Genomic DNA, 19784 nt, shown 5'->3' on the forward strand with positions numbered 1-19784 from the left:
GTAGTAGTATGTAGTAGATTTTGATAACTACTAGGTGGTCTCAACCTTTAAATAGTTTATCAACTGACCTAAAATCGCCTGTGGTAAGTGCATCTTATTAATTTCTAAGTTCCTTTTCCTAACCTTTTAGTTTTCTATACTTCCTTAGCTACAATGAATTTGGACTCCATATGGCTATGTACTAGATACATATATTACATATTATGTACATATATAATACTCAACACATTGTCATTAGACTATATCATTCATTTAGCAAGACTAGTCTTATATGAAAGCATGTAACATTTTGGGATAAAAATAAATCGTTCTTTTACTTGTCACAAAGAATCAAACATCTGTTTTTTTATTTCCAACTGGAGGTGAAGAAAGGGGCAAAGAATAAAAATATTCCTGAATCAGCCTCAGGAAATGGCATGCAAACTTTTTAAATTTTGTTGTGTATCAATTATATAACCAATATAGTAATAATATGAACAATATTTTACTTTTCCTTGTTTTCAAAGACTAAAACAATACCTACAAGCTAAAACATATACAAAGCCTTAAGCAATTGCAGAATTGTTTAAAGAATCTCCATACATGGCTATTCTGAGAATAAATGGATATTATGTGCACAAAACTCTGAAACTGGGTAAAACTCCATTATGTTGTTTCAGTCCCAGCTACAATTTGAATTTAGAAGAAACAATATAGTAGTATTAGTAGTACCTGACCTGGCTCTGGCATATGGTATGCTTACTGTGGTATTCAAGACTGAAGGCCTGCCAACACAGAAGGATGGATTGGAGAAGATAACTCATATTAGAGGGAAAGATAAATGCTTGAGAATTTAGAATATATCTGGCTCAGTCTCCAAGGAAAAGAAGTCATTGGGAAGTAAATGTGATTTGGGATGGAGACTGTAATGGCTAACATTTGAAAGACATATTAAATACAAAGTTATTTCCTTGGGAATTCGAGAACTAATGTAGAGATTATTCCAACAGTTGGGGAAATAAATTCTCTACAGTCAAGTCATTATGACTTTGAGGGCTATCCACATAAAATATTAACATCAGCACCATCAGGGTGGCAGCAAACTTGGAAAAGCTTTGGCTGATTTTGTAAGAGGGGATTTTATCGAAGGGATTGGTAACATTCATACAACTTGATACCTTTCATTTCAGTAGCAAAAAGACATAGACAATGGGAATAAATCTCAGTGCATGTATAAGACAGAAAGCATGGGAAGAGTAATGTGCTCTTTCTGGAGTTTGGGGAGACAGACTCTCTCATGTCTTCTCTGTTAGGGCAAACAACAAGTGAGGGGTCAATGCAGGAGCTTTCACAAATATTCCTAAGCAGTGAAATCAAATGCATGTACAAGCGAAACAGTCTAGGATAGGAGAGAAGGAGAGGGGCTCACATTAGTGTTGACTACGAGTACCTGAAAATATGAACATTACTTCCTTCCAATAATTAGAATTTAATATGCAATGACATGTATTAGGATGGGGGCAGTATATGGGAAAAAAGAACTATAAAAAGAAAGCTTTTTGCTGTTAACATTATCCTATTTTTTTAAAAAAATCCCAGGATTCTACATTCCAGAAGTATGGGTTACATTAGATTTTTTAAAAGAAATTAATACATTAACGTAAGATCTAAACCATCATAATTAATCATTTGTGTACCCCAGGTGTCCTTAATGATTCCTTTTCCCCTCAGAGTCTTTGTTAGACACAGGTGCAGTTCCTCACTATTCTCCATGCATCCTCCATCGACAGCATAATGTAAAATAAGCAGGGGTGAATCTTTGGGAAAAGCAATGAATAAATTGATCAAGTCACTGAAATACAAATGTTACCAGGTTTTGGACTTTGAGAAAGCACATGTGTATGAGAAAGTACCTATTCAAATCTCAGCTGCTTTTTGAGACCTTTCCTCTTTCATCTTACTGCTTACTAGGATATCTGAGGCCAGTGTAATCTTAGTTTAGTTATACAAATTCATGTCTTGGTTTTCTCATCTTTAAAATAGGCATAGTATTATTTGTCAGCTGTGGACACCTGCTGCTGTTGCCTGTGTAGGATGCCTTTTTTTTCTCTGGTCACAAACCTCTCTTTCCTTTAGAAAACACATATATTTCTACTGGGAGCAACACTGATGAGCACATAACCCGGGCTTGACTGATCACACAACCCTATCGTCCTGGCACAGAGATTACTTCACGGATAGGTATGCTACACACACAGGTCCAAGAAATGTCCCACCGTGGGTTTTCTGCCTAAGCTTTGAGATTCTATTACAATGTCAGGATGAAGGTCACGGCCCACCATCATTTCCTTTATTAGAAGAGAGTCTGTGTAAGAGATTGAAAGAAAAAGAGTTCTAAAGGTATCACTCGAGCCCTGGATCCAGCAATGCTTGAGGCTAAAGTATCCTTAATTTTTCAGTCACTTAGACCAACAGATTTATATTTATGCTACCTTGAGCTGTAATACTATATGAAAAATACTAAGTAATAAAGTTTCACACCTTGTTATACTAACAAATGTTTATTTGGTGCTACATAAGCAGAAAAACTAAAAAAAAAGAAAGAAATTGTTTTCTTATACTTAACACAGCTTTAAAATGGTGTTTATCTTCTAAATTCCTTCATTGATGTATCCTAGAGTACTTAACCCAGTAAGTTAAACATAATGTACGCCATGCAGAGATTTTGGAATTCGGATATGAAGGAAATGGTAGCAAAGGAAAGGTTGAGAAATAATTCGTGGTATGTGTGGTGATGTTCAGTGTAAAAAGAGACATTTTGAAGACAGCATAGTTAGAGAACTCACTGAAAGTGAAACTATACACATCAATAAAGTGGCAGGTAGTAATAAATGAAGAAAACTCAATAGTAGCATTGGCAGAGGGAAGAAAGAAAATATAAGACCACACCTATGTCAAGAATGCTCAGACATATTTGTAATTCAAGAAATTTCAAGATTATACATTAAACCTAGAGTAGATATATAGTACTGTTTCTTGAAATTACTCTTTTATGTGCTCGCTTCGGCAGCACATATACTAAAGTTGGAACGATACAGAGAAGATTAGCATGGCCCCTGCACAAGGATGACACGCAAATTCGTGAAGCGTTCCATATTTTTTGCAAATCAAAACCACAATGAGATACCATCTCACACCAGTTAGAATGGCAATCATTAAAAAATCAGGAAACAACAGTTGCTGGAGAGGATGTGGAGAAATAGGAACACTTTTACACTGTTGGTGGGATTGTAAACTAGTTCAACCATTATGGAAAACGGTATGGCGATTCCTCAAGGATCTATAACTAGATGTACCATATGAACCAGCCATCCCACTACTGGGTATATACCCAAAGGATTATAAATTATTCTACTACAAAGACACATGCACACGTATGTTTATTGCAGCACTATTCACAATAGCAAAGACTTGGAATCAACCCAAATGTCCATCTGTGACAGACTGGATTAAGAAAATATGGCACATATACACCATGGAATATTATGCAGCCATAAAAAAGGATGAGTTTGCGTCCTTTGTAGGGACATGGATGCAGCCGGAAACCATCATTCTTAGCAAACTATCACAAGAAGAGAAAACCAAACACCGCATGTTCTCACTCATAGGTGGGAACTCAACAATGAGATCACTTGGACTCGGGAAGGGGAACATCACACACTGGGGCCTATCACGGGGAGCGGGGAGGGGGGAGGGATTGCATTGGGGAGTTATACATGATATAAATGATGACTTGATGGGTGCTGACGAGTTGATGGGTGCAGCACACCAACATGGCGCAAATATACATATGTAACAAACCTGCACGTTATGCACATGTACCCTAGAACTTAAAGTATAATAAAAAAAGAAAAGAAATTACTCTTTTATAAGAAGAGTTTAATATTAGGTTCAGAATGGAAACTCTGTTTTTAAATGTTTAGAATGCCCTATTACCCACACAGACCATCTGACTGTCATTCAAAGTATGTTACACCAAGGGTGAATGTGTTAGTTTTCATGTTGGTACATGAATAAAAGCTGTTTGTGTGGAGCAGTGTTAGGCCTGCACCCTCCTGGGTCACATGCTTCACCGTTTCCTGCTGGAAAATTATTGAGTGATTCACAGCCACAAAGAGAGTTCAGCAGGCTGTGAAACATATTTCATCAGGCGTTTTGCTGGAGTGAGAACAATTTTCAGAGTCCTAGTATGTGTGAGATGGACGAGTGACTACATCAGAGAGGCTGTGAAAAGGTATGTAAAGGGGAGAAATAAGAACTAAATATATCAGACCCACACTTGTCGTTTTTTTTTTTTTTTCTTTCTTTCATTTGACAAGGCAGGTGGGGGAAGAAATGTGGATGAGGACACAATGCACTTTTTAAGTGCTGTGTTTCTTGAAATACATCAAAGAGTCTGAGAGAAAGCAGAAAAATCCAAATAGACTTCAAGAGAGTCTTTTTTTTTTTTTCTATTAAAAGCATCGGCATCTATAAAGGAAATAGAAGAACTGCATTAGAACTAAATGATCTCAGAGAAATGTCAGAGGAACTGACAGGTAAATGAACAATCTATGATTATTTTATTTTATTCTCTTCTTTGAAAAACAAAACCAAGGAAATGTCTGAATTTAAGCCCATTTCAGGAGAACCACAGTATTATATTCTCCTCCTCTTGTTTATCTTGTAGAGATGGTATCTTTTATGCAATCAATTCTATAACTGCAATAACACAACATACGCTTTCATTTAAATAACATTCACTGAGGACCTCTTGCATGCCAGGCACTGGGCTAGGCTTTGCATGAAAGATAAATTGCAACATAGTCCCTGGTCTCAGGGAGCTTAAAGACAAGTGAATCTAGATAATATAGGACATGAAAATATTCAAGAAACTTGCTCTGTTCCAGATGTACATGTTTAGTATTATTTATTTAGATTACATCATGGAGGGTCAAACTAACCAACTGAAGGTTAGCAAATATTTAATCTTTAAAACATATTCATTATTTTAATAAGGCAGTGGATCTGGAAAGTAATTCAGTAGCACAGATATATTTGGAAATATTTTATGTGATCCTAATCTTTGTGCCAGGAAAGCTACAAGCATATTGCCATAGATGCCCAGAAAATAAAGCACCTTCCTAAATCTGCTCCTGATCTCTGACTTTGTCCTGCTTAAAAGGGAGACGTGCATGAGTACAAGCAGAGAAGAAAAAAGAAAATTACTGACCTTTCTTTTTACCTGATTCTCTGGTAGATGCTAGTATTAGAAGAATTTAGAACAGCCCTTATTGTCTAAGGCAGCCACTCATTGCACAGAGACTCATCATGGTCAGCATTACTACCAACACCAGGAAGGTGAGCTGCATACAGCATTTTGATGCAAAATGCTGCAAGGAGATTCTCTGTAGCCACTGGTTCTTTCTTCTTACCTACAGAACACACTGGGACTAGGAGGTTATTTTTGCTACATAAGAATGTTGACAAAATAGGCAGATGATGTGAGACTTTTTCTCTTATCCCCAAAACAGCAGAACTGTATGGCCAATATTCTATCTTCTACTGTTTTTCAATACATAGAGTCTTAACAACCTCATATTATTGTTACTTTCTCTTTATTTTATTCCCCACACGCAAGATGCAATTTATCTGAGGGTAGATACTCTGCCCCTTGCTTAACACAACAGAGATAATCAACAATCAACAAGTGTTTGTTCCATGAATTAGAGCATTGTTGGAAGCAGATTTCCTAAAATATCCTTTATTAGATGCAGAGGAAAATGAAACAATCTACTTTTTTTTTTTTTTTACAGTTATATTGAAGTCATAGATACATCAAATTAGACTTGTTTGGTTACTAGAAAATTTCAAGAGTGCATATTCCTCTATATGCAATTTTTATAAAGATTTAAAACTTCAACAAATATTGAAAAATGCTTACATGTATGCTAAAATTATGAAAACTCTCTTACATTTGTTTAAGTGATTACATAGTGAGTCTAATAGTAATAACACTTGTGTAGAATCTTATCAAGTACAAATTATTCAATGATATATATGGGTATAGACATGTATGTATATGTGTGTGTGTGTGTGTGTGTGTCTGTGTAGGCAAAGGATGTGTTTGGTGTCCTGCCATTCCCTCATCCATTCTCAGAGAGTAAACTTTAAGCATATAGTTTATTTTATCATGGACGAGTCCCCAATTGAAGCAGATGAATCAGATTCTCTCATTTGGAAAACTGAAAAGGAAATACAGTAATGCCAGTCAGTCCTCACTGTGGTGCATTTGAAATGGGAACTCATATGTTTGGTTTCCCATGTGTCACCACTGAGATGGAAAAGATAGGACTCTTGCCTGTGAAGAGCATACAAGCCCGGACTGATCAATAGTGGGGAAGAGCTGCTTTGTTTCAGAAAGGCATCTGAGTCTTGACCCTGGACCTTCCGGAAGCCTGGCTTCCTGCTCTTGAGTTTCTTGGACACTGTGTGTCCTGACAACAATCAAGATGTTTTCCTTAAGCTAATTTGAGTGGTCTTCAGTTGTCATACTGCCTTGATAACAATCTTTCAATTTCAATTCAGTAAGTTCAGAAATACTGATTGAAGACATACTCTATATTTGGTATGTGGGAAGGTGTAGGTATGGATAAAAAAGAAACTTGCCCCCCAACAAAAAAATAATTTTGTAGTGGAAAAAGGACAAATTCAAATAGATAAGTTCAATATATGTGTTGTGCTTTCTGTTATATATGACATAAAATCTTCCATAGGCAAATAGTGAAGTCCCAACTAAGACTGAGCTGCAAAAGGAAAGTGTGGAGTTTCAAGAGGAATAAAGATATTACCTAAATTAGGTATAGAAAAGCAGTTGAGTTAATCAGGTAAGTGCATTCCAGACAGAAAGAATAACAGGAGCAGGGACATGGAGATGTAAAATCCTACATTCATTTATTCATTTTAAGATTTGTAGAGGCCAGCCACTACAAAATATCCAGCCACTGTTCAAGATGCTTTGGGAGCAGCAGTAAGCAAAGTAATTTAAAAATCCCTCTTTTGTGATATTTACACTTTTAAGGAAGAAGGCATTTTATGTAAATCTATATATATATATATTCTATTAATAAACCACATGTTCATATATGTGATAAAATATACTATAATATAATAAAATAAATGAATATAAGATACAGTACAATAGTTCTTAAATTTTAGCATGCATCAATGGCATATTTAGGATACTGAAGGAAAAAAGAAATTACCCTATAATAGTATATCCAGGGAAAATATTCTCTAAACATGAAGGAGAAATAAAGACTTTCCCAAACAAAAATTGATGGATTTCATCACCAGCACACATTTTCTATCAGAAATGCTAAAGGGAGTACTTCAATCAGAATTAAAATAACATTAATCAGCAATGAACAATCACCTGAAGGTACGAAATTCAATGGTAACATTAAGTACACAGAAAAACGCAGAATATTATAACACCGTAACTATGGTATGTAAACTACTGTTATCCTAAATAGAAGACTAAATGATAAACCAATAAAAAATAATAATTACAATAATTTTTCAAAACAAAGTCAATACAATAACACATAAATAGAAACAACAAAAAGTTAAAAAGCAGGGGGACAAAGTTAAAGCATAGAGCACTTGTTTTCTTTTTGTGTGTCTGTGTTATGCAAACAGTGTCAAGTTGATGTCAGGTTAAAATCATGAGTTATATAATAATCTTTTTAAGTGTAATGGTAACTTTTAATCAAAAGACACACAAAGGCTACACATAAAACAAAAAGCAACAAACTAAATCATATAACCAGAGAAAATCATCTTGACTAGAGGAATACAAGAAGAAAAGAAAGAAGGAAGAGAAGACCACAAAGGAACCAGAAAACAAATAACAAAATAGCAGGAGTAATTCCTTACTTATCAATTACAAAATGAAATGTAAATGGACTAAACTCTTGAATCAAAAGACATAGACTGGATGGTTTTTAAAAAAAAAGACCCATTGATCTGTTGCTGACAAGAAACACACTTCAGCTATAAAGACATAAATGGACTAAATTTAAAGGGATGGAAAAAGATATTCCATGTCAATGGAAAGCAAAATAAAGCAGGAGTTGCTATACTTATATCAGACAAAATAAATTTCAAGACAAAGCTATAAGAAGAGACAAATAAGGTACTATATAATGATAAAAGGGTCAATTCAGCAGGAAGATAAAACAATTATACACGCGCGCGCGCACACACACACACACACACACACACACCCAACACTGGAGCATTCAGATACATAAAGAAATATGATTAGAGCTAAAGAAAGAGATAGATCCTGATACAAGAATAGCTGGAGACTTCAAGACTCTCCACTGTCAGCATTGGACAGGCTATCCAGACAGAAAATCAACAACAACATAAAACATTGAATTTAAACATCACTATAAACCAAATGGAGCAATAGATATTTACAGAACATTTCATCCAAGAGCTGTAAAATGCACATTGATTTCCTCAGCACATGGATCATTCTCAAGAATAGACCATATGTTAGGTCTCAGAACAAGTCTTAAAACATTCCAAAAAAACTAAAATGATATCAAGCACTTTCTTTGACCACAATGAAATAAAGCTAGAAATTAATAACAAAAATAATTTTGGAAACTATACAAATATATTGAATTCAACAATGTGCTCCTGAATGACCAGCAGGTAAATGAATAAATTAAGAAGAAAACTGGAAAATTTATTGAAACGAATGATAATGGAAACACAACATATCAAAACCTATGGAATACAGCAAAAGCAGCACTCAGAAAGAAGTTTATAGTTATAAGTGCCTACATCAAAAAAGAAGAAAAATCTCAAATAAACAACCTAACAATGAATCTTCAAAAACTGGAAAAGCAAGAGCAAACCAAACCCAAAATTAGTAGAAGAAAATAAATAATAAAAATCAGGGTGGAAATAAAAAAAAAAAAAATAGAGAGGATCAATGAAACTTGGTTTTACAAAAAGTTAAACAAAATTGGCAAACCTTTAGGAAGACTAAGGAAAAAAGAAACAAGATCCAATTAAATGAAAACAGAAAAGGAAAAGGAGACTTTACAACAGATACTGCAGAATTTCAAAAGATCATTCGTGGCTGCTATAAGGAACTATTTGCCAACAAATTGGAAAATCTAAAAGAAATTGACAAATTCATAGATATGTACAACCTACCAAAATTGAATCAGGAAGAAATCCAAAACCAAAACAGACCAGTAGCAAGTAACAAGAACAAAGTATAATAAAACATTTCATGGTAAGAAAAACTCAGGACCTGATCTATTCTCTGCTGAATTTTATCAAACATTTAAAGAAGAGTTAATACCAATTCTATGCAAGCTATTATGAAAAATAGAGTTTGAGGAAATATTTCCAAACTCATTCTTTGAGGTCAGTATTACTTTGATACCAAAACCAGACAAAGACCCAATTGAAAGAAAAAATAAAATAAAATAAACTACAGCCCGATATCTCCAATTAATTTTGATGCAAAAATCCTCAACAACACACTAGCAGACTGAATTCAACAATACAGTAGAAAGATCACTCATGACCAAGTCAGATTTATCCTGGGGATGCAAAAATGGTTCATCATACACAAATTAATCAATGCCATACATAGTATCAACAGTGTGAAGGATAAAAATCACATGATAATTTTTATTGATGCTGAAAGGCATTTGATAAAATTCAACTTCTCTTTATAACAAAAAGATTACAAAAAACTGGCAATAGAGAGAACATACCTCAACACAACATAATCTATATATGACACACACACAACTAGTATCATACTGAATGGAGAAAAACTGAAAGTCTTTCCTCTAAGATCAGGAGCACAATAGGGATGCCCACTGTCACCACTGTTATTCAACATTGTACTGGAAGTCCTAGTCAGAGCAATCAGATAAAAGAAAGTATAAAAGCCTTCCAAATTGGAAAGAAAAAAGTCAAATTATTCTCATTTGCTTATAGTATGATCGTGTATTTAGAAAAACCTACAGAATCCACAAGAAAACTATTAGAAATTATAAACCAATTCAGTTAATTTGTAGGATACAAAATCAACAAACAAAAATCAGTAGAATTTCTATATGCCAACAGTGAACAATGTGAAAAATAAATTTTTAAAATCCTATAGCCACACAGAAAATTAAGTAACTAGGTATTAACCAAAGAGGTGAAAAATCTCTGTAATAAAAACCATAACACACTGATAAAAGAAATTGAAAAAGGACACCAAAAAGTGGAAAAATATTTCATATTCATGGATTGGAAGGATGAATATAGTTAAAACGTCCATACTAGCCAAAGCATTCTAAGGATTCAATGCAACTTCTATCAAAATACCAATGTCATTCTTCACAAAAATAGAAAAAAAAAACCCTAAAATTTATATGGAACCACAAAAAACCCAGATTAACCAAAGTTATCTTAAGCAAAAAGAACAAAACTGGAGGAATCACATTACCTAACTTCAAATTATACTACAGAGCTACAGTAACCAAAACAGCATGGTACTGGTGTAAAAACAGACACCTAGACCACTAGAACAGAATAGAGAAACTAGAAACAAATCCACATACCTACAAAGATGACAAGAATATACACTGGAGAAAACACAGCCTCTTCAATAAATGGTGCTGGGAAACCTGGATATCCATACGCAAAAAAATGAAACTAGACCTCTATCTCTTGCCGTATACAAAATCAAATCAAAATGGATTAAATACTTAAATCTAGACATCAAATTATGAAATCGCTAAAATAAAACATCTGGGAAAAATTCTCCAGGACATTGGTCTGGGTAAAGACCTCTTATGCAATATATCTCAAGCACAGGCAACCAAAGCAACATGGACAAATGAGATCACATCAAATTAAAAAGTTTCTTCACAGAAAAGGATACAATCATCAAAGTGAAGATACAACTGACAGAATAAGAGAAAATATTTGCAAACTATGCATCTGACAAGGGATTAATAACCAAAATATGTAAGGAGCTCAAACAACTCTGTACAAAATAATAATTTGATCAGAAGATAGACAAAAGATTTAAATAGACGTTTCTCAAAAGAAGACAAACAATTGCAAACAGGCATATGAAAGGGTGCTCAACATCACTGACCATCAGAGAAATGCAAATCAAAACTGCAATGAGATATCATCTCACCCCAGTTAAAGTAGCTTATAGCCAAAAGATAGGCAATAACAAATGCTGGTGAGGTTGTGGAGAAAGGGGAACACTTGTACACTGCTGGTGGGAATGTACATTAGTAAAACCACTACAGAAAACAGTTTGGAGGTTCCTCAAAAACTAAAATTTGAGTTACCATATGTGCTAGCAATCCCATTGCAGAGCATATACCCTAAAGAAAGAAAATCAGTATATTGAAGAGATATCTGCACTCATGTGTTGCAGTACTGTTTACAATAGCTAATATGTGGAAGCAACTTGGGTATCCATCAACAGATGAATGGATGAAGGAAACGTGGTACATATAAACAATGGAATACTATTTAGCCATAAAAAAGAATGAGATTCAGACATTTGCAATAATATGGATGTAACCAGAGATCATTATGGATTATCCTAGCTGCCCTATTGGGAACTGATGGGAGTGAAAGAAGGCAGGAAAATAAGACCAATAAGGAAGCTATTATAATACTAGTCATACCAAGAATGATGAAGACTTGGAACAGGGTGCTAGCTGTGACACTAGTGAAAGCATGCCAGAGTACATGTAGAAAGATATATTTTGAAGGTAGAGGCATAAGATTAATGGATTAGATTCAGGATACAAAAGAAAGAAAAGCATCAAAAATGATTCCTAAAAGTTTGGTTTTAGCACATGGAAGTTTGACTTGGAATCAACTTGGATTGAAAAGACTGTGAAATTAGAGGGTTTAGTTAGAAAAGTCAGAAGCTCAGTTTCACCATGGTCATTTTGAGACATCTATTATAAACTTAGGTAAGAATGTAGAGCAGGCAATTGTATTTAAGTACTTGGAGATCAGGATAGAAATTGACCTCGAGACACACACTGAAATCATCTTTGTGTATATTTGTCTGTTGACAGAAAAGATACATCATCGAAGGAAAAAGATCCAAGGTGATACAACGGTAAGGCGCTTAGGGAGAACAACGTAAAGAGAAATAGCAATAATAGCCTGTAATGTCAGAAGAACCCAGGGGCAGATGCTGTCCTGAATGCTAAAGGAAGACAGTATTTCAAGGCAGAGAAACTGAGCAGCAAAAATAAGCAGATATATGCAGGGTTTAAGGAAAAGTTACACACAAAAATTATTATGATTGGCAAAATTTGGTTAGCAGTTGACATGGGGAAAAGAGAAAGACAATTCTTCTGTTTCATCTTTTTATTAAACAATTGGTCCCTGTTATTACCTCCTGAAGAGAAAATAGTTATTGCTTTAGAGATGAAACCAAGAACTTGCGTGTGTTTCCCTTTAGAACCATCTGCCTGTTCTGATGAGGCTGAAACTCTTTAGCTCTGTGAATATAATTTACTTAATGCCTGGAAATAATATAATGAGTGAATTCAGGTACTAAACACAACCAAAGAAAATAGCTTATTTTCTGAGATAAGTAGAATAATTGTGGGCATTTTTTATATCTAAAAGGTAGGTTCCACCAACGATTCTTGAAAACAAGGTAGTTAGCTTTTAAAAAATGAAAATAATGATGCACTTTGAAGCAGACCTCAAAATTATCTGTCTTTAATAGAAAGTCATTATGCATTCTCACGTAATGCTAGAGCAAGTGCTGACTGCTATTTCCAACTGGGAAAAGTTAAATAGTATCGTATCAATTGGCAAATAGCAAGTGATTCTTGGTGAAGAAAATAATTATGACATATTATCTATAATGTGTGCATCTTTGAGAGGAAGGTGATTTACTTGGGATCTATAACAGGAGAAAAACATTTGGGGATGCAAATAGTTCTCTTTAAGATGACTGTTTATGCTGAAATATTAAGTTTCCATTTGTGGTAAATGGGAAAGCAGATGGCTAAAGAAAAATATTTTGTCAAGTTTGTAACATAAACTACCTAGTTGTAGGAAAAATGTCTTTCTCATCACTGGGAGGAGTAAAGAGTGAAAAATAAACATAAATAGACTGATTTTTCCAGGATAGCACTTCCCTTTGGGTTTTGAGCACCCATTAACTTAAATATCTCTCCACAGCTAACTGATTAGTCAATTATGCTTATATTCAGCAGATACTTATTGAGCTTCTGCTGTGTTCCAGCCCTGTTTTCTTGTCACTGTGGGGATACAGAAAGCAATCAGACATAAATTCTGACTTTTAGGCTGTAATGATGTGGTGGTAAAATTAAGGCATGTCCTGAATTTGTTCAATACCAAATATTTATTAACTGCTTACTTTGTTTGCAGAAATACCAGTAGAAAGAAATACATGAAGATGCAAAAATGAATTTGGCACTTTTAAAGTAATATGTAAGTGGTAGTTAATATTACTATTTCATAGCCCTTTCTGGTTTTAAGTGAAATGATGGGACAATATGAAATGTATTACCTTCTACTTCTGCATTATTTAGTTTGTTTAAGTATATGAATTACTTTATTATTTTTATTATTATCATTAATAATGGTAATAATTGTGATTTTTTCTGTGTTTTCTATATGGCAGTCCTTACATGCATTATCTTATTTAATTGTCAAAGAAAATCATGATGAAAGTACTTATAGTAAATACAATTTATAAATGTGGCAACTGAGGCTTAAGATAGCTATTTACTTTGCCAAAGATCACGTCCAGTAGCAAAATCACATTTTAACCCTGTTGCCTTAGAGTATGGCTTCAATACTGTTTTAACTTGTACTACACACATGCACAAAATAAATATGTGAGGTAGAGGTATGAAAGGTTAAATAAGAATCAAATGGAAGGTTTTGTGGAAGAAGTAGCTTTTGTTGGATTGCCTTTGACTGTGAATACCATTTCAATAGGAAATATCGTAACATGCAAGTCACTAATAAATAGAAATAGAGTTTGATTGGAATGTAGAGTTTTTGATTGAGATATTTATGGAATTGTATTAAAAACTTATTCAGGATCTTGATCATGAAAATCCTCAAAAAACAAACCAGGTGGGGGAAATAGTTTCAATTTTACTATAAAGGCACTGAGAAGATACCAGTGGATTAATCTGACAGCAGTCTGTCAAATGGACGAGAGATGTTGGAAATTGAATGAGAGAAGAACAGTTAAAGGTCCGTTTGCAAATTATAGATCAATGCTTCTCAAATTTGAATGTGCATCTAAGTTCCTTGGGGATCTTGCTAAAAGTTATATTCTGATGCAGTGAATCAGAGTGAAGCCCTAGAATCTCAATTTGTATCAAGCATCCAGATGATCCCTTTGCTACTATTCCAGAACAAATTTGTGGTTCTCAACACAGGGCATTTTGCCCTCCAGAGGACATTTCACAATGTCCGGAGACATTTTTGGTCGTCCACATTTGGGGGTGGAAGTTACTACTGCCATCCAGTGGTGAGTATAATCAACAATGCTATATAGCCCAAGGATGGTGTGAAACCTTCTGCAATGTACAGGTGGCCCCCAAAACAAATAATTATCCAACCAAAATATTGGTAGTGCTGAGGTTAAGAAACCCTGCCCTATAATCGTAACATTAGCAGAAAATTGATAGCATATTGTTCACAAGAAAATGTTTACAATGTTTGGAGAATGAATTCAATCTTTCACATGGCTGGAGACAAAGTTGTAGAGCTGGAAGTGTGACAAAAAATTGTCAACTCTGATGTATGTGCAATTACTAAAGAAAGTCTAATGCCTCTAACAGAATGATCTCAGGCTAATAGTAAGAATTAAATTCCACACGTTTCTCCCAAACACAAGGGATACTCTTTTTTTTTTTTTTTTCCCTGATTTTTCTTTATCCAGATCTTTTAAATCACTGATAAGTATTTCCTCTATTTCCAGTTACTTTCTATTTTGGAGGGAAACATTCCCACCAGTTATTCCAGTTTACCTATCTCCACATTTCCTCAAACTTACTACATCTAATTAGAGATTCGGCTCTTTTTATACACATTATTCTACTCTCTCTTATTTTTGCCAGCATAACCTTAATTTTGTGGCAAGTCCAGAACAGTCTCACGATTGTTCAAAGCCAATGTTAATATTGCCATTACCCACGATTTTTAGTCCTCCGTCAAAAAAAAGATGTCTATACATATGACCAATCAGATCAATATCACATCATTTAAGGTCTGCTAGAGAAATCGCTAGGAGAGCTATTACATTCCTTGCATCTAAGAGCAGAGGTACAGATATGGCTGTCTCCTTCCTCCTACCATCAATATCAATGTGAATCCAGGATTCAGCCATCATTCTTGCTGTTCTGTGAGAAGAACTTCGGTCTTTCCATTACTGAGTCACTGAACAGAGACTTTAATCACTTACTTCAAGAATTATTGATAAATAAGAAAAATAAGGGAGGGGCCTGAAGAATAAAAAATTACTTAATAGGTATAATGCACACTATTCCAGTGATGGCTGCACTGAAAACTCAGTCTTCACTACTGTGCAATATATCCGTGTAACAAAATTGTACTTCTACTCTCTAAATTAATAAAAATATAAAAAGAAAAAGAAACTCCTATTTACTCAGCTCATTATAGACATAATTTCTATTTTTGCGGCAAAATATAATTTTATCTGCTGTACGTTTTCTTTCCACCCCCTCTGAGTCCATGCCATCAGTTTTCACCTAACTCTATACAATTTTCATTCATCCCTTCTTGAATCTCACCTTCCCAAACCTGTAAACGGATTCCACTTTCTTCTACCTCCCCCCAACAAAAAACTATAGCAAACCAAGACATATGTACATATACATCTATATATCAAAGAAATATTAGATATATTTAATTGTTTTCTGAGTATTACTTAAAGTTTAAGCAGAATTCTGTATTTGTTACAGTTTGACAATGAATAGAAAGACGAGTGCTTAACTCTTCATATCATATTTCTTGTTTCTTTTTCTTCTGTCATACTGAATATAGGCTTGTCTAAATTTCTATGTCCTTACCCTTCAGTTTGAAATTCTACGTAATAACAGATTAATCACTTTATGGGAAAAAAAAGAACACCAAATATGTCTTTCTTTCTTATTATTACAAAGTTATTTTAAAGAGTACCTGCAATATACCTCCACAGTATATTTTCAAATGCCATATGTAGCATTAACTATGTATCTCCTCTCAAGAACATCTATAAAAATTGTGGTACAGTGAACAATAACAAAAAAAAAGTTTTGATTTTCTCTAATTTGAATTCCATTGTCAAATCTACTTGTCTAACATCTATCTTGCCAACATTCTTTCAGCACAGTCTTAAAATTACACAACAATGCTTAGATAATTGGTAAGGCATTTTCAGAATGCCATGGGTAGATTAGAGACATTCTCTCAGATCTACAATAGAATAACAAGTCTTAGCTCTTCCCTGTTGAGAAGCTTACTAATTCAAGGATTGTGCAAACTCTCACAGATGCCAGTGTTCCCACAGGGAACCGAGCTAGTGCTGCTACCTTTTTACTTGTGACACCTCACATAATTAAGAAAATTACAGTTATGCTCCTTTCTTCAAGACAGAGAGCAAAAACTATCCTTGGACTCTTTCCAAAGATAAATGGGCAATAAATCTCTCCAAGCTGGTTTCTCCTCCTCCTCCTCCTCCTCCTCCTCCTCCTCCTCCTCCTCCTCCTTCTTCTTCTTCTTCTTCAGAGGAACATGAAAAAACATACAGGCGTTACATTTTTTAATATTGGTGTACAGACTACTGAAAAAGTTTACTTTAATTTATGCCTGCTGCTGCTCATGCTCTCTCATTTAGAATGATGTGATAATGACTGCATTAACATAATCCATCTAAGGTGAACTTTACAATATATATCAATGCACCCCACAAAGGCGGGAGGTTGGAATAGAGGTGAAAAGAAATTCCTGGAAGATGTAATATATTAGTCTATGCATGGTATCTTTTTATTTCTAAAAACAGGGAAAGACTAGAGTGCAGGTACTAAAACTACCAACTCCACCTCAGAGTGGCTCAGACACAGTGTGCCAGCTCCATCTAATTTCTCCCTGGTTCACTGACTTCTTCAGTTGCTTGTGCTATGTTAATCTTCACTTTGTTGTATGACAGTAATTATACAAATTGCAGAGTATTCTTAGTATCTATGTCTACAATTACTTAATGCTATTATTTTAAGTTCTCAATCTTGGTCAACTATAGTTCTATAGCTATGTTCTTAAATTCTGACACTTAAGAAAGACCTTTTCTTCAGTTGTGACATACTGAGCAGAACATGTGGTACATGCTCACTTCTAGCAGCATTTCTCTGAGTTTTTGTGTTTGTTTGTTTGTTTTTGTTTTTGTTTTTCCCGCTTGAGAACTCTGAATTGTGTTATAAAGGAAATGGGTCTGTGAAACTGCTAAGTATTCCTCTTCCTATCTTTAGAGAAGAGGCACAGCTTCCATGTTGAGGAGCTACTGAAAAGGATACACAATCCGTGAAACTCTTTGTTCATCACTTTGATTGAATGCAGCATATCTTTCTTTACTTCATCAAGTAACCCCACCATGCACCTGGCTATGAACACATATACTCAGTACACAGTAGCATAAATGATAAATCATAATTTTCTTCTCTCATATGATTATGTCCTAATATATGTGAAGGGAGAATACTTTCTTTTACAGTTATAGGATTATTTAATTCAATAATAAATCACCAATTTAAATACTCAGATTATATATATTAATATTTGAATATATAATAATATATAATATATAAATATATATAATGATATATACTGTATACTACTATAGATGATATATAATATATAATATAGATGATATATGACATACAATATAGATCATATATCATATGTGATATGTATCTATATATTCTATATAACTATATAATATTTAATATATAATATATAGATTTATAGATATATAGATCTGTATATCATATATACATACATTATATATACACACACATATATAGAAAGAATCTACAAGTAGATATGCCTCCTCCTCAGTTACATGGAAATAAAGTGTCATGAGATTGTTTGTGATCAGCTCATGAAGAATATGCCATGCATACATAAGCAGTTACTGCTTAGAACAGTACTAATCTTCTAGAAAGCTGTAGTTACTGCTTGCCAGATTCAATCTTCTAAAGTAGATTTTAAAATTAGTGCCGAGGGAAGGAAAGACAAAGCCGTTTTCATATAATATTATTCTATTACTAATAAAAAATATTATTTCATTAAATAGATTAAGTGAAAATCAATAAAAAGAAATCAAACGCAGCATTGGCACCTTGGCAAACTAAAGGCGACTATGTAATGAAACATGGGCAATGAATAAAGGGTCATGTTTAAAGCATTATGTAGGTATTTAGAGATCATGTTTAAACAGTATGTAGATATAAAATAGTACGTAATATGTAGGATTAATAACAGTAGACATTTGAAATAATAACAGTAGTGGGAAAATGGGAGTTTCTTTCAATAAGAAACTGGTTGTCTGGTTGTTTCTGTGAAATGGGAAAGGACACATTTACCTTGGGGGAAAAGTACATTTATGTTAGGCAATGATTTTATGTGGAACTGACAACACTGTCATGTCCAATACCGTTTTAGCAAATGGGGTTGCACATTTCAGTAAAGTAATACCACTTGTTGTCTTTTAAATAATAGTACTGTATAGAATATATTAAACCTGTAGCATATTTATTTGGCTCATGGGGCTAACCACCACTCTTCTAGTAACTGCATCAGGGTTTTTGCCTTATCTAGCTTCCATGAAAGAAGCAAATTTACTTTTAAACTAATTAAAATTGTTTGATTTTCAATTTCTGTTTTGAATAGTCATTCTATTTTAATTTTTATCATTGTAGTTACTCTTTTTATTTTGATAACCTACATATTTGTGTGGCAAAGTATTCAATATGTTTTGTGCTATTGTATAACTATGCTATTTAATTATAAGAATATATAAATAGTATGATAAATATGATATTTTTTTAATGAAAATTAAATTCCATTAAAGTACTCTACTTTCTAAGGTAGGTGAGAAGTTCATCTTAAGATTTACTGAATTTTTTCTCTTCCTCATGCCAGTTGTACCAGGTCTTGAGCCTAATGTGGTAAAGAAAACTGGGAAAGAAGCCAGAGTTTTAGATATTATTGCAAACATTGATCTTACAAAAGTTCACTCAGTGTGGCCCGTTCACATTTGTGAGCCAAACTCAGTAATTATGACTTTCACAAATTTTCTAAATTCAGAATTTATATTTGAGATAATCACACAAGAGTGTTTGCTGTCTCTGAGAATACTACATTTTCAATCATAGTTCAAGTTTCTGCCACTCAAGTTATTCAGCTGTCCTCTTTTCTAATGTCCATAGATCTGCCAGTTTCTAGGTTTAAGACTCCACATCTTCCACTTACCCTCCATTTTACCTCTTTTGTCTTATCTACCCAGAGACCTGAGAATTGTTTACAAAAAAGGCCTACAAAGAGCTTCTGTTCAGAGTGGGACTGTCCCTGTCTGGTAATTCCTCTCTCTACCACATTAACAAAAAGTCTTGTTCCTTTAACTCTGGAAGGAAGAAGAG

General features: G+C 34.0%; 1 non-coding gene across 1 annotated transcript; it reads left to right on the forward strand.

The window, feature by feature from the left end:
• The first annotated feature begins 3033 nt into the window (after window positions 1–3033).
• LOC115896323 lies at window positions 3034–3140 on the forward strand. The gene has a single exon (XR_004056205.1). It is a non-coding gene; the product is annotated as a U6 spliceosomal RNA (small nuclear RNA).
• Window positions 3141–19784: the final 16644 nt, after the last annotated feature.

Source organism: Rhinopithecus roxellana, chromosome 2, assembly GCF_007565055.1.
Source record: "Rhinopithecus roxellana isolate Shanxi Qingling chromosome 2, ASM756505v1, whole genome shotgun sequence".
NCBI classification, from domain to species: Eukaryota; Metazoa; Chordata; class Mammalia; order Primates; family Cercopithecidae; genus Rhinopithecus; species Rhinopithecus roxellana.